Source organism: Lutra lutra, chromosome 10, assembly GCF_902655055.1.
Source record: "Lutra lutra chromosome 10, mLutLut1.2, whole genome shotgun sequence".
NCBI lineage: Eukaryota > Metazoa > Chordata > Mammalia > Carnivora > Mustelidae > Lutra > Lutra lutra.
In genome coordinates this window covers 104,913,670-104,930,080 of record NC_062287.1, presented here as the reverse complement: position 1 = coordinate 104,930,080, position 16,411 = coordinate 104,913,670, and the positions used below count along the sequence as shown (strand labels likewise).

At 57.6% G+C, this 16,411-nt stretch overlaps 1 protein-coding gene across 1 annotated transcript in view; it reads right to left on the bottom strand.

Annotated features, from left to right (window-relative positions):
• DAGLA (diacylglycerol lipase alpha) overlaps positions 1-12,482 on the bottom strand; it is a 61,043-nt gene extending 48,561 nt beyond the window's left edge. Inside the window, exon 1 of the mRNA XM_047691400.1 lies at positions 12,351-12,482. The gene's annotated coding sequence lies outside the window, so the exon portion shown is untranslated. The remainder of the gene's footprint in view (positions 1-12,350) is intronic.
• Positions 12,483-16,411: the final 3,929 nt, after the last annotated feature.

Here is a 16,411-nt window from a genome sequence, read left to right as displayed (position 1 = left end):
GAAAAGCGAACTCTGCCAGAGGCTTGCAGGCTGGGGGCGGGGGGCTCCCCCTGTGCACTCTCCTCCCAGCTCTCCTTGCGTGAAAGGCTCTCCATGCCTGCCACTGCCAAGGAAGACTCAAAGCAGAAAGGAAGTAAAAAAAAGTGGGAGAAACACTGGGAAGGATGGGGCAGGGGTGTTGAGGTCGCAGCCTGGAGGTGAGGGGGACCATGGTGAAGGTCACCTCAGCAGGTTGCTCCAGTGGGAGGAACACTGTTGTGACAGTCTGTGCCTGTCACTGGCAAAGGTGACCCGAGGACCCTGGGCCACCCACGCTTATCTGTGTCTACTTCTTTCTTCTTATTATCAAATACATGTTCTCTGTAGAACACAGAAACAAAAAAATAGAAGGAGAGAAAGAGAAGTCACCATGATCCTCCTAGGAAAATGATTAACTATTAACATCCGTCAAATCTTTCCTCTGTCCAAATATGGGATCCTTCTGTACCTGCCACTTTTTTCCACTGAGTAGAGAAGGTGAACGTTTCTCCTCATTAAACATTGTCCTGGCCCCATCACCCCTCATCGTTGTAGATCACACCATGTGCCCAGCGTATGTGAGTTCATTAGACCAATTCCCCACCAGTGGCTGCTCCCCTCTTCTCACTGTGCAAACACCCCGTCACTGGGCTCAAAGCAGAGCAGCTCCAGCCCCTGGCCCCCACCTAGCACTCCTTCTCCACCCCCCAAGCAGAGGCAAAGCCTCCTGTACAAAGTGGGGAGGGGTGGGCCAGGAGGGGGCCCTGCTCTTTTCCACAGTGAGTCCCAGTGACTGTCAGGCAGCCAGTGAGTCCCAGGGACTCTCACCTGGAACGCCAGTGAGGACAGGGATAAATGCAGATTCCCAGGCCCCAGTGAGCAATTCTGAATCCACTGGTCTGGAGTAGGGCCTAGGAATCTATATTTGGAGCAAGCCCCACCATGGCTGACTCCAGGCTGTTCCAAGGCTCGGGTGAACCAGCCCGCACTCTGAAAAGCCCTGACCTTGAGGCTGAGGCCCAGCAGTGCCTCCCTGACCACAGCAAACACAAGGAGCACCCGGGAGCTGACTGAACCACAGGTCCCCAGGGACAGAGATTCTGTGTTGCTAACTTGTTCCCAGGTGCTGCTGCTGCTAGCCCACGGGCCACACTCAGGAGCACCGAACTATAAAGCCAAGAGGGCAGCAGGTACAGGCGGTGGGACACTTCGCCTGGGGGGATAATCCCAGCTAGCTCTCACGGAGCTCTTCGATGGGTCGAACACCACGTCCCAGACACTCAAGGTGTGGTCCATGAGCCGCATCCCTGGAGCAGATCTGGGCCCCCAGCCAGCCTCCTCAGGGACCTGCGTTTGCAAGCTCCCCAGGTGATCTGTGTGCCCATTAAGGCAGCGTCACGCTGAGCCGTTAACAAGCAGCATCCCACACCAGCCTCCTGACAGTCCCCAGAAGTAGGTCAGTGATTCCCTGATCTTACAGGTGCAGCTGAGAGGTCCAATGACTGGGTTATGGTCTCTCAGGTACCACAAGCCGGAGCCACGCAGGGAAGGAGATGGTCCAGCTTCAGAGCCTGAGCTCCTAACCCTGCCTCCCAGCACTCCCAGGGGCTCCCGGCTGAAATCTCACCACCCGGGGTGGGCTCGAACTCTCCACTCTATGGAAGGGACCTGGAAGTCGCTCTGTAGCTCCCCCTGGGACACAGCAAACCTGAGCACCACCCCATCCTCCACGGAGTGTGTGCCGTGTGTTGAGCTGCGTTCCCTCTGCACCACACCAGCACTGAGCCAGAGCGCAGGGCCTGTGTGGGGGTCCCGCCTCCGAAGCCCACAGGCTCTGCAGACACAGTTGGGGGGCAGGAAATGGGAAGTGGGGCGGAGGAACCAGGAACTCGGTTTGGTCTGAGGACGTTCTTTTTTCACAGCCAGACTCAGTTCTGTGTGCCTTTTGAAAGGAAGTGGAGAACAGCTGGGCTCAGCCCAACGAGGCCGGCCTCTTTCAACCTTCCAGTTGCTGCCATTTCCAATTACAACTTCAGAGAGCTCCTATAATGTATGCATCCCAGGATGCACTGCTCCAGCTGCTTTATGATGGGAGTTCGTTACACCATTAAGGTTAAACTTTTATAAAGTACTGAGCAGGTGGTGGGCTGGGCACCGGCTTAGTGACCCGCTGCCTGGAAGCCTGCTGAATAGGGTTCACCCAGGGGAGGGAGGGAGCCGGGCTCTCCAAAGGGGCCAAGAAGTGGGGAAGGCTGCTCCAGAGAACAGGGGCCCTCCATTGGCCCATTTATCAGACGGTACAGCAGGGCAGGCAGGCAACATGGAGAACAACTGGAGACAGCTCAACCTTACTGGCAGGGGGCATGCGGGATGAGTGGAACAATCCTGTGTGTGCCAAAGCCACCTGCCAAGGCCGGAGGGGTAAGGGGTGGTCTGAGGGGGAGGTGGCTGCAAGCCCCCGAAGGCCTACACAGGGGGAATGACAGGGCTTCCTGGAGGTGGGGGAGGCTGCTCTCCCAGCAACAGGGTGGCCAAAGAGAACCTTCCTTTTGTAGGAGCCCGCTCATCCCAGGGCTCAGAGGATCCCCCAACCCGATGTGAGGTGAGCCCAGACATTTGAAGGCCTGAGTCCCAGTCTGCCAGCGGCAAATTTACAGCCCTTAGCGGGCCCCTTCAATTCTCTGAGGAAGCTGAGGTCCTTGGCCTGCCCCTCTCCGGCAAAATACGAGGGTCTCCTTCCTGACGGTGGGCACTGCCCGCTGTCAATGGTCTTTGCATTCGACAAACTACTAGGCATGAAGCACTCAGTACGGCGCCGGGCGGAGAGGACTGGCCAGAAGCGTGTGCTCACGTTGCTTTTTATTCCTCTGTCCTATTGTAGTTCAGTCCCCAATCTGGGAACTCCCTGAGGACGAGGCGACAACTTGTTACCCCTGGCTCCAGGCACGAGCTCAGCCTACAGCGGGTGCTTGAGAAATGTCCCAGGGAGGCCCCGGTGGACAGAGTGGGGAAACCATTCTCCCCAGCGTGGCCCCCGCCCCAGGGAAGGAGGTGGAGGAAGACCAAGTTCTTGTCAAAGGTATGAAACTAAAGCAACCTCCCGAGACAAATTCCTTGACTTCCCAGAAGGAAAGAGACTCCAGATGCGCCTGGTTTTCTGGCTCCAGGAACTGGGGGTTGACTCTGGCCTCCTTCTGCGCTTAGAACCGAAGAGGATTTGCTTGGACTGGAACCTCCAGCCTCGGTCGGGGTTTTGCGGCCCCATAGGGTGGGCTCACCATGGCTTCCCATCCGCTCCTTTTGGCAGCAGGGACCTCCTGCAGCCCCGGGAGTGGCGGTCTGCCCAGCAGGCTCCCAGACCTGGAGGTGGACGCTACGGGAGTCTGGATTTGTCGAGGTTGCCAATGCTCTCGGCTGAGGGGGCAGAGTCGTGACCCCCACTCTCAGGATGCACAGTCGGACCCCCGGGCCAGCTTCCCACAGCCAAGCACAACTGGAGGGGCTCAGAGGCCGCCACTCTGCACAAGAGGGTCGGAGGGTCTCTGAGGAAAGACACTGGCTTCCCCCAGAGGCCTCAGGGGAGGAAAAGATGTACAAAGAAAAGCGGCTGGAAGGAACAGGTGCCAAGGAGAAGGAAACCAACCAGGAGAGGAAACAAAAGGAAGGGGGAGGGCGGGGGAGATGGGAGCCAGCCTAAAAGAGGATTGGGGCAGGAACAGGGTAAGATGCCAGAGGGAAGGTGGGACACTGCCAGCCCTGAGAAGTGGCCCAGAAGCGGGAGGGGAGAGGCGGAAGCCCAGGGGGCCGGCCTGCATCGTAGGAGCTGCGTTAGGGTTGCCTGGCTGCGGAGGAGAAAGGGAGCACCTCAGCAAGGGGAGGGTCCTGTCAGCTTGGCGCCCACCTGCGTTGACTGAGAAGCGCTGAAACAGTCGTGGTGATTAATGACAGGAGGTAACACTGATTGAGTCCGTGCAATGTTCTTGGCACCGGGCAGAACTTCCAAGGTGGTAGCTCACTGGAGCCTGACAGCGGCCCCATGCGCCATATTCCACGAGAGCTCCCATTTTCAAGATGAAGAAACTGAGGCTCAGAGGTCCAGTGACCTGCCCAAGCAGTAGTAGACTCAAATAAAGCCCCATCTTTATGCTAAAGTCCACGCTTGCAGGCCTATGGTACGCTGAATTGAGAGAGAGAGAGCGCGAGAATGAGTCAGAGATGGGTAATGAAAGGAATCGAAGGGTGGCGGCGGGCAGGTGCGCACTGGGAGGCCACCCCTGCGGGGTAACTGGTGCCCGCTGCTGAGCTGGGACGTGCCCGGACAGCCCCGTCTGCTGCCAGGCCCAGGGCTGCTGGCAGATTCTGCAGCTAGCGCGAAGTTGCAGCCGGACAGCTATCCCAGGGCCGCGTGGGCGCCGGGATGAGGTGGGAGTTGGCCAAAGGGCAAGCCCAGGGAGCCTGATGTAATCCCCAAAACGGGAAGTGCAGCAGGACGTCACCCACCAGCAGCCCGGCCACAGACTCCAACAGCCATGCCAGGCCTGCCTTACCCCCACCTACAGTCTCAGACCTCTGCCCGCCTCTCCAGGCCCTGGGGGCCCTGGCAGCCTGCGCCGTGCTCCCCAGGCTGATGAGAAAGCAGCAGACTCCTAGCCAACGCCCTGGGAACCCTGCCATGGGGAGGCAGCCAGCCTCACCGCTTTCCGGAACAGACGCAGGGCTCACCTCTTCACCGAGCTTTCCGCATATTTTGAGGGGTGAGGGGAAGTCCAGCAGCTCCTTGGCAAGCTTCCTCCTCCCTCACCAAACCTAGCCTGAATTGGCCTAGTCAGGCTACCCAGACAAGAGGGGTAGGAGGGCCCAGAGCCGCCAGCAGGGTCCCATGAACTTGCACACAACCCAAGGACCCAGCGCTCGAGGGACCACCTCCAGGGACCCAAGGACTATTCAGCCAACCAGGACACCACACTGCGGCCTGGCACCCACTCTAGGGACCTTCTGCCCAGCTCTTGGCCATGCAGGGGTCCTGGAGCAAGTCCTTACCAGCTGCCAAGCCATGGAGCGCATCAGCCCACCCAGGGCGGCTGAGAAGGTGGGTACAGATCCCTTGGCCTGGGTTTCTGCGTCCAGCCTGACACATTCTTGGCTTTCGTGCCCACTCTCAGAACTCACGCACAAGCCGTCCAACCCCTGATTCCTACAGCGTCTTTCCTACCCTGCATCTCCTTTGACCATGGGCACAGCTAGTGAGGGAGAGAAGAAATGCCACCGTTGCTAAGATGCAAACAGGACAACTGAGGCTCAGAGGCTGAATGACTCACCCGAAGTTCCCCAGCTGGGCCAGGAGCAGAATCCCCACCCAGGGCCCTCCACACGCCTTGCTGTCTCCCTAAAATCACCCATCCCACTTGAGTGGGCACTCCTAGTCTCCAAAGCAAGGGAGGGTTGGCCCCCGTGCAGGCCAACACTTCAGGCCAGACGTGGGAAGGAGGACGATGTGGTCACTAGATAAACATACAGACGTCTGACAAACAAACGGGCCCAAGGAGATGGAGAGAGAGGGAATGCAGGGGAAGAATCACTTAGCACCCTGTATCTCAAGGCTGCCGGGGTCCAAATCCTGGTTCCGCCACCTATTAGCTGAGTGCCCAGAGCATGCTGCTAACTCATTTACAGAATGGGCTAACATCACCTGCCCCTTGGGGTGGTCATAAGGATTAAATGAGCTAATGCATGACAAGTGCTCAGCGCGGCCCGCCTGGCATCTTTGCTCAGGAAGCACTATCTGGCCCTTATTGTTAGTCTTCAATGAGGCCATGGGTTAGGGAGGGGGACAAGCCACCAACATTTAACAACACATACTCTCGGGGGGCTGCGGGCCCCACTGTTAGCTAGGCCGGCACTGGAGTTCAGGGGAGCAGAAGAAAGGCTTCGTAGGGGAACGGCCCGTGTGGGGCCCAAAGTAGAGGCAGGGATTGGAGAGGGGAGGCGAGGGGCCTGGGCTCACACCTGGGTCCCCGTCTCCCTGCCGCGTGTCCTCCCTGAGCCTCCTGTAAGCCAAAGAGGCGGAAGAGTGTGCAAGAGTGCACTGTGCCCCGTTCGCTCCCCCACATTCCTAAAATGAAAACCATTATTATTACTACCACGTTGTGGCTGAGCAAAGGCTCCCAGACACAGAAGCCCTGGGGTCTGCTCGGACCCCCAGAACTGAGAGAGTCTGAGGAAAGCCGGGCTCTGTCCCCAGGGGTGAGGGGCGTGAGGACAAGAGCAGCAGCCCCACAGCACTCACCCCGCCATGTGGCCGGCGCAGCAGGAGGAGCCGTGTGCGCAAAAGTACAGAGTGAATGGTGTATAATGAAGGCACATCAATAATAAATGAACCTCCAGTAAGTCCAGGAACATCAATCATAAATTAATTAAATGGCTTCAGGAGAGGCGACGACAAGGGGCTTTCTCGGGATGAATGAGAAGCGCTGTCCAGCCTCCCCTTCCCCAGCCCCCGCCCAGCAGGCTCTGCGGCCAGGAGCATCTTGGGGAGCTGGAAGTGGTGGACCCCGAAACACAGGTGAAGACAAGCCCCGCTCTCCTCCCACCTGCCTCCCGGCTCAGAGAACTCACAAATGTTGCAAGGGTTTTGATGAAACTTCCCAGAATAGTAACCTCCTGGGCTGAACTCAGGCAGGCGAAATTTCAAGGGGTAATTTGGTGAGAAAATGATCAAACGCCTGGAAATAAATGCCAGGAACACTGGAACCCCCTCAATGGGTCCTCAGGGATGAAAACAGCCTTGCAGGCAGAACAACCAGCCTCACAGGGGTCCCTGAGAGCCTCTCCTCCTGCTCCCAGGCTGGAACAGACAGGAATCAAGACAACTGAAAGGCGCATGTGGGAAATGCATCCTGGGCCAGCTCTGAGCTGGGGCCTGACCTCCAGGCCCGTCCCTGGGCCCACCCTTACTGACCAAACTGACAGATCTCTTGGCTTCTATCTCCCCTCCGTAATCAGGGAGGCTGGTCCTTGCCTTTTCCTCCGCAGGGCCCTCCATACCTGGGAACTGTCCTAGCGCCAGCTGGCCTCCTTACTCCCGGCACCTGGGGCCAGACATCTATGGAGGGTGGGGGGTACCTACCTGCCCCTACCCTCTCTCTCAGAACACTTTGGTGGCTCCCCATGTCTTCCACAGACCCAACCCACACCCCTGCTGTCACGCTCCCGGGGACCCAGCTCCAAGTCACTTTGCCTCCCCTGCTTCCATATTGTGCGCCCTACACTCAAGCCAGACCACAGCCTGCCAGCGCCTCACATTTCCAACCACGTCTCCCATTGCTGCCACTTCCTCCACCATCACCTGGATGGCCCAGATTAAAGGCCATTGCCACCCAAGTCTCTGCGGACCTCCCTCGTTCAAGTTCCTCAATCTCCTTTGACCTCTAGCAGCCCCTCTCCTGGAATTGCCGCAGAGACCTTCACCTCCCTAACTTCTCAATAGACTTTGAATGCCTGGAGGGCAGAGTCTGTACCTTACAGGCTTTGGGGTGCTGAATTCTTTTCTGTGGCCTCACTGAACCCAAATCACGGCAGGTGCTCGAGAGAGGACTACTGATGAATTCCAAGTGGAAACTGTCCTCAGGGGTCCTGACATTCCGGTGCAGGATTCTTTTCACAGATCACAAGATTCTATCCCCGCCAAGGGTTGGGTGGAGCTACCTTCTCCTTATCAAGAAAAAGGTCATGACCTACAACATCTTCCTTGGTACTAATATATGTAGATCATGATGTAACTGCTTTTCTGTAGAAAACATTCTGACTGTAAGAGCATTGTGTGTGTGTGTGTGTGTGTGTGTGTGTGTGTGTGTGTGTGTTCTTGTTTCCGGCATGATCTTTCCTCTCACCAGACATTACTAGGTTGTGGAATTCTTCCAACCACCCTGGTTGGAGGTTTTATTGTCCCCATCTTAGATGACAAGACTGAGGTATAGAGAGGAACCAGGATTCGAATCCGGGTCTGGCTGACTGCAGAGCCCCAGGTCTTAATGCTCACCCAGCTACAGGCTCTCTTCTGCCACCCAAGTGAACCATCCCCAGCTGCCTTCCAGGGCAGCTCGAGCGGGAGCCCGGGAGCAGGCATGAGTGAGCCCATACCAGCGCTGGAGAGCCACACCTCCAGCTTGGGCTTTCTTCTAAGGAATACGGAGGAAGCAAGAAGGCTCCTCCCGAAGGAATCACAGCGGGAGACGTTAGCCACCCCCCAGCTGGAAGGCACCCCCACCCCTGCTCCCACTGTTCTCTCCTGCTCCGTGGAGACCAGCAACGCCCCGCTCCTCACACCCACTGACACCGGGCCAGCCAGACACAGGAGCCCACAAGTTCCCACACCAACAGCTCCACACCCCCTCAGCCCTCACTTCCCACAGACAGCTACGGACACACGCGGCTCCACACACGTGCGATCCCCGGGCAGCCCCACCCCTGCTCATCTCAACCACCGGGCCATGGCTGTGGGCAGGGTTGGGGCATGCCTCCAAACACCCTCACCTGTGGCCACAGACTCCCTTCCACCTCCACGGCCAAGGTCCCCAGGGGTCCTGCCTGCCGTCTCCTGGGTCTTCCTAACCTACACGCACACTCCCCAGTCTGCTCCAGAGAGATCCAGCCCAGTCAGAGTCGGCATCAGAAAGGAAATTTGAAAATCAAGATAAACGGTTTTCAGCCTTGCCCGCTGGGGAGGTAACCACATCCGGCAATATCCCAGGCAGGCTCGGTGGTTCTAAAAGATTTATCTTCCTCTGACCACACGCTCATTGATGTCTCCCCCAGCGCTCCTTGCTCAGTCCACTAGCGCGTAACGGAAAGCGGTTCCAGTGGGAAGGTGCACTCGGGTGGGGCGCTGGGCCAACAGGTGGTTCAGCCCGAGGCCCCCCTCTGGTCCCTGGCAGGAGGGTTGGGGGAGGAGTGGCTTCCAGCGACAGGCGGTTCCTTTGGCGGTGGCCGGCGGGCCTGGCACTCTCAGCCCTGGTGCAGAATCCTCTGTCCAGAGATGCCCGATTCCCTGGCGCCCCGAAGCCGAGGAACCGGGCACCAGGATTTATGAGGCAGCTGAGGAACGAGGGCTGCCAGGAGCTGACTTAAGCAACTTTTGGAGAAACATGGACAAAGCAATGGAAACAGCACTGAGGACCGGAGTTGAAAACATCTCAGCTCCTAAGAGCTGCTTGCCCTTGAGGTCCGCGCCTGTGGGACTGGCCCCCTGGCCCAGCTGGGATCTGCTCAAAAGCAGCATCTGTGCTGCAGGACAAGGGCTGGTGACCTGGCTGGACTCCCCACCGCCTCGGACCCTGAAGACTCAGAAGAAAGCTCAGCTCTGCTTTTGGGGAACGGACTCCAACTCCTCCCCGTCTCCTAGCTGCCCCTCCTGCCACCCCGCTCCGCAGTGCAGAGTCCCAGCACCGCAAGCATATGGCCAGGGGCGGCTGCAAAGGGCTCCGAAAGCCCAAGACCAGAAGGCTGAGCCACAAATCAAAGCAAACGGGCCTGGCCTGGCCGAGGCGTGGAGGGCGAGCTGAGGGCCGTGAGTGCTGAATATTCACAATGGAGAGGCCCCAGGCATAGCCTCCTCATCCGCTTACCCTGTGGAAACCTCCCAGGCAGGAGCTGAGTGTGGGCCGCTCCCAGGGGAGGCAGACAAGGGCGCTGCAGGGAGCCTGTGAGACGGGCCTCGGACCCCTCCCACCAGCCTGGGAAGGCCTGTGTCCAACCAGCAGCCACGGGGGCAGGGTGAGTCCCACAGCGTGGAAAAGGCAGCTCTCCATCCCGGGTCTGGCGGAGCTGTGTCCTCCTCCTACCCATGAGGCTTGACCCTGCAGCCTGGACATGGGGGAAAACCTTCTGCCTCGCGGAGCGAGCAGGAGCTTGGGTTGCTGGCTGACACAGACCCTCGCGTGGAGGGCTTGAGCAGTGGACCTGAGCCCGTGGGGTCTGCTGTCAGGAACCAGGCCCCTGGAGGAAGGAGGCAAAGCAATCCGCAGCATCCCTCACCTTCTCCACGTGGGAAGGCCCTTCAGACAAGTGGGGCCATGTGGGGTGAGACGTCCTGGGGAATCCGCACAACACCCCTCAGAGAGTGCCCACATTCCCCTTCTCCTTGTCCCCGTGTCCCCCAGCACCCCCCCCCCCCCAGTGCCCCAGCCTCTCTGGCTGGCCCACCCGGCCCTTGTGCCCACTCTGTGGCTCTGACCCCCTTTGCTTTCTGCTGGCCACAGCCCCCAGAATGCTGATGTGACGGCTCCCTGCCCCCATCCTCAGAACCCGGAGCCAAAGGAAATTCTCAAGAGAGGACACACACGTTTCCAAGTCTCCCTGCCACACAGGTCCCCCAGATCGGTCAGCCACAGACACGTCCGGGCCCTATGCGGCCACGAGGTGCATCTGCAGCGCAAGTGAGGGCTTCCTCTCGCTCGGGCCGCTCCTGCAGGACAGACAGCACCGTTGCTGCGGCCACGCGCTCGGGACCGTCCTCGGGAGACCTGGGGCCTGGTTCCAGCTCAGCAGCTGACTCACAGTGTCAACAGATCCCACTTTTCCCCCACCAGGAGCCTTTTACACTCAGGGCCTCTAATTCCCTGTGACAGGCTCTCGACCTTCCGGCTGCCTTCCTCCCCAGTCACATTCCAGGTCTCCGCTTCCAGCACCTCCCACCCTGGTCACCCTACCTGGTGAGGATCCCTGACCTTTGCTCAGCCTTTCACTGTTTCCATGAGCACCATCTCCTTTCCTCCTCCACGACCACTTGGTGACACGGATCTGAGAGGTAAAGTCACCCGCCCAAGGTCACACAGCTGAGACTGGAGTGTCAGTCCTCTGGCTCCATGTGCACCAGACGACACGCCAGCTTTAAGGAATCTCAGCAGCGTCTCCAAGCACCCACCTTAGCAAACGAGACTACCCTAGTCTCCCACACCCTCTGCGTCGTTCTTCTGGACTCCTAAAGGCCTTCCCCAGGCCCAGCTCAAGTTCACCCCATGGATTCTTCTACCCCGTTTCCACTGCCCCCCAGAGAGCCACAAAGTCCTAAAGATGTCCCCGCATCCAAAGACTTCCCTGGAGCTCTGCAAATTGCCCCTCTACGAGGTAGACACCACGTGATGCTGAGTGAGACCCTCACCCAAAGCTTCCCAAAAGACCAGTGGGAGCAGATGCATCCTGGCACACGCCCACTGGGTGCAGTGTCATCTTTCAAGCACCCCCCCACCGCCCCGAAACGATCCTCAGGACCCAAAGGCTTCCAAGCATCAAAGAAGAGAGGCAACTCCCGGATACCCCAGAGTGAACCATCAACCCAAAGTGAAGACGGGGCCCGGACAGGACAGACAGATGGTATGCCACCTTTCCCCGTGCTCTGACACAGGTCACCACTCAGTCCTGTGCATTCCTCGTGACCCATGTTCAAGTATAGTGATCGTGGCTGAGAACCATCCCCCCCTTCCTCCTTCTCTGAAGCCAGATGAACACATGAGCCCAGGACAATGCTAGTACCTGGTCAGGTTTCCATCTGGGTCACCGTTGGGTTCCTTGTGGTAGAAGCACCTCCTGGCATCTCTCTTTCAGATCCATTATAAAGGACACCAGTACCTTCTCCCAGCCTTTCTCCTTCCTCAGTTCGGTGTACCCAAGAGGCATTAAAAGTGGGCCCCGGTGACAGAGGCCATGCCCCTCATCATCACTAAAGTGGCAGGATGGACATTTACCCTTCCCATCCACCAGGCTCTGGGAGCCACGGAGTTTCCCGGCACCATACAGTGCCAAGGCCATCTCTCACAGTCACACCAGGAACTCCTGTCATGCTGAGGACACCAATTCTCCAAGTCCAAGTGCCATCATGCCAGACCATGTCAGGCCAGAACCATCCAACACCCTAGCACCCATACCAGGTGCACCACCACACGCCTACGAACTGGCCACTGTCACCCCGAATCAGTCTTAGTGCTGTGCCCACCACCTACCTGCACGGAGGACGGCACCCGCCTTACACCTGGGCGGCCACCACCACACCAGGGTGGGGGTGAGTCTTCCGACACCCGTGCCAGGGAAACCACGCTGCCTGTGCCAACCCCACGCTGCCCACGCCCGCGCCACCGGGTGTCACCATCCCCGCACCGGTGCCAGGAGCTCCACGGATCTTACACCTGCCTCCGGCGCTCGTGGCAGCCGCACCTCTGCCGGTGGACCCGTCGGGTCGGCCACCGCGCGCCCTGGACACTGCCCAGCCCGTCGCGCCGCTTGCACCGCGCCCGCGCCCTGGGTCCGGCCCGCCGTGCCGCGCCCGCTGCCCCCCTTACCTCCCGCCCTCCGCAGGGCTCGGCCCGCCGCCGCCGCCGCGACCGCCACCTCCATCCTGGGCTCCCCAAGGCCCCGATTCACTAACGCCGCTTCCGCAGGGCGCCGGCGCCGGCGCGAAGGCCGCCTCCGCCCCCCGGGGGACGCTGCGTCCTTTACGTAAACCCCACTCCGCCGCCAGCGGTGACCATGGCGACGGTCGTGGGGCGGCAGCGCCCCCTGGTGCCAGGGAGGGGAGCGGCGCCGAGGCCGGGGCGAGCCGAGCCCTTCCGCAGGCGCTGGCCGGCTGCGTGGGGGCGGTGGGCGCTGGGCTCGGACCGCAGCTGGGGCTCCGTAGGCGGCCAGAGCGGGCAGGACCCGCCGTGCAGCACGCGGGGAAGGGAGCGCCTGGGTGCACCTCCTTCGGGCCCCGCGTGACCGGGTTTAGCGTGGGAGAGGTAAAAAAGCAAGTAGGATCACTGGAGAACTGGTTCATTTAGGGGGAGGAAAGAGAGAGATGGGTTCCACCTCCTCGGGGTGACTGAGTGGTCCGTGAGAGGTCGGAACACTCCATCACTTGTGTCCTGCCCCCATTCCTCATCCCCCCAGTGCCCAGCAACCTGCCTGGCATCCAAAAGGGCCTTTCGTCAATTGTGAATTCCTGGTAAATGAAGAAAATCTCCCCTCCTATTTGGCCTCACACACACACATACCCATTCATTCAAGCTGTAAATCACTTAACACACCTTCCCTCAGAGCTACTGTTGAGATGGGAGCACTATGGTCCCCGTGTGCTAATAAGGGTGGGGAGTGGGGAGAGTGAGGGTGCAGAGAGAAGCAGAAGCCAGTCCCTGCCCTCAGGAAGCTCAGTGTACAAGGGGACAGCCGCAATTCAGGTGTTTGTGGGTGGGAGCTAAGCAGAGAGGGCTCCTTACAAGGGGAACTTGTAAGCAAGCCCCAGGGCAGGGAGTTGGGTCTGGAGGACTGGATGACCCAATTGGGTCTCAAAAGTCCAGTATAAATTCTTCAGAGGCAGAAAGGGGAGTAGTGTGTTTCTGCAGGGGAAAGGCCTCTAAAGTGTTTCCCATCCTAGGAAAACGGGGTGATTGGCTGTGGCTCAGTGCAAATGGGAGCCACGGTGGAGAAGAAGCAGCTGTAAGGGGGTCTGACGTGAAGAATCAGCCTGAAATGACCTGGATACTCAGGTCCGAAGACTGAGTCCAGAGCAGAAAGCTATTTCTAGAGGGAATTCTTGTTACTTGTTATTACGAAGGCAAACTCCAGCTTAGGTTAAGAAAGAAAGAAGAAAGAAGAGAGAGAGAGAGAATGGGTTTGGGTGGGGGGACAAATATTGGGGTGGGGAAAAAATATTGGGGTGGGGTTCCTGAGAGGACTCAAGGAAATGTTGCGCGTGCGTGCACACACACACACCAAGCCTCAGGAAGGGCAGAAATCAGGGTGGCTATAAGGACTGACTGTATCACCAACAGTTTAGGAACCTTTACCAGAGCTTTGTAATTAATCAGAATCCAAACTGCCAAATCTACTGTGTCTTGGTTCCAAGTTCTAGATTCCCAGAAGAAAGAATCCTACTGGTCCACCTTGGACCATTGTCCATCATAGTAACTACACTCCAGCCCTTGGCTGCCCCATGCACACAAATTCACATGCATCCACACACATGCATACACACATACACACCCTTCTTCAATTTATCCAAACGAGCTCCAATATTCCATGGTCAGGGTCATGGTTAAGATCCAAGTCCAAGATTTTCAAGGCGATGTCCGTTTCTCCTCAAGTCTACTCTCCTCAAGTGAGTCCGTCTGGGCATCTCACAACTGAACTAAAGGGTACATTTAACCACCAATAACCTGTCTTTTCAGTTTTCCTGATTGAAGTGTATCATTGACTCCATCTGGACTGTGTTAGAAATGCGGACTCTCAGGCTCAGGGATCTAAGCAGGTTAAGATCCCCAGGCTATTTGTGTGTACATTAAAGTTTGATATAAATATAATTTTGACTTAACTGTTGTTATAAATATTGGGGGGAAGGAAAAGGAAAGATATGAAAAATATTTTTTAATTGCAATCATTCCTATTTAAAAAGAAATGGAGGGAGGGCTTAATGATTTCATCCTCAGCGACCCTAGTAACCAGGAAGAAAACACAAGGAGGGGGCGGAACTCTTTATTTTTGCAACAGTTGCAAACTCCTAAAAGGTGTTTATGACTTCTGTCTTCTGACTCCTTATTTCATGTTCCACTGGCCTCCCGCCTGGGTCTCCTTTAGTCAGGGTTCTTCTCCTGGGGCACTGACCTGTCTTAATCCTTGGGGGCCAGAGCCATTGGTGATCCCAGCAGTAAAGCATCACGACATGCTTCCATCTACATTTACCACTGGGCAGGATGATGTAGGAGGTGCTCCTTGGGGACCCTTGGTTCCACCCCTACACGCTCTCCGTGTGTGTGTGTGTGTGTGTGTGTGAGAGAGAGAGAGAGAGAGAGAGAGAGAGAGAGATTAAGATCCCCAAATGGCCAGGTGGCGGTCTCAATTTCCAATTCAATGGAGCCATGATGGTGCCTCCTGGTAGAACTGTTCCTTCCTTCAGTTCTAAAGACAATCAAAACCCAGAGCTGTCTGAACAGGAAGCAGACAGAAGGCATTCTGGTGATGGCGAGAGTCACCACCATTATTTCCACCCCCCACTTCTGGGACCTTTTGGAAGAAGCATCCCACAACAGGTGTCTGGTTCAGAGCACGTATTCCCTAGGGGCCTGGCCCGGTCCAGCTGCCAAGCTGAACTTTCTCTGCTCCAATACCCTGCTTGCCCTTTCCCGTGAGTGCCTTCAGGCCCAATCCTGACAGTTTGCCCAGGTGTCTTTGGAGACAGCCACCAGCACTGTGAGCAGACCGAAGCCAGGAATGGGGGAGGAGGACAACAGTGAGGCTGCCAGAAGGGGCCATAAGCCACAGACTGGTCCTGGTCCAGCTGCCAGGCTGTGTTCTCTCAGCTCGGTGCCAAATTCCCACTCTGGCCTCAGTTTCCCTCTGGGTCCCAGTGGGGATAATAACATGGCTCCTCCTCCCAGGGGGGCTGTGCAGATTAACTAATTAATGAGTGTGACATCGTCTGCTTCTGCAAAGGGGCTGATTAAATGCTGAGTGTTGTTATTAGAGCCACAGAGGGTGTGTGACAGGCAGCGTCGACTGGAGACCGATCTGCTCCCCTCGCCTCCTTCCCACCCCCTTCCTCCGTCTGCCCTGTGCTCTGCAAGCTGAACATTTTGCAAGACAAAACCAAGATGATTTTTGGCACCCCAAAGGCATAGTATAACTTTTGCACATTTCCCCTGTACTGGAATGTGAGTCATGGCCGAGCTCCATAGCGTCATCTGTGGCCGACAGCTGGCACAGCTGGGCCCTGCCCCAGACTCTCAGCTCCCAGCAGCTGCAGAATGGGATGGCTGGGCCAGCAATTGCATCAGGGCAGAGCTCCCAGCAGGAAGACAACTGCAGCATTCCGGAGCTGGACAGCAAGCCCCCGATTGTACTGTCTCATGGCGCGGGGGACTCAGTGACCACCTTTCCTCACAGCCTGAGGGAGGGAGGGAGGACCAACACAGCACACGGGCTTAAGGCTGGGGGTACTCAAAGCATGCAGGGTTTTAAAGTATAGAGTATCTGTTCATGGCTGCAGAAGATCCAATGACTCTATTTTAGCTTAGAGGCAGGATATAGGATAACTGGATGAAATCACAGCTCGGGGGCATGGTGACTTTAGCTCTAGCTTGTTCCCAGGTGCAGAAGTCCAGAGAGGCCCCTGAATGTAGTTGTGAATGTGACTGTCCCCATAGCCGTTGTGAGAGGCCCAGTCCCCTTCCAGGAGGGTTCGTCGGGTCCTGGCTCCCCCCAGCCCCGGGTCCCAGCACCTGTGTTGGGGTGGGAAGGAATCACTCGGTCCCATCACCAGGTAAATAAGCCTGCAGCTGACAACCAAGGGGAATATTGTTTACCCAAATAGCACGAACTCAGCCTGCCTGGGGAGGTGAGAGAAAAGCTCTGGGGAGGCTGAGCTGTCAGA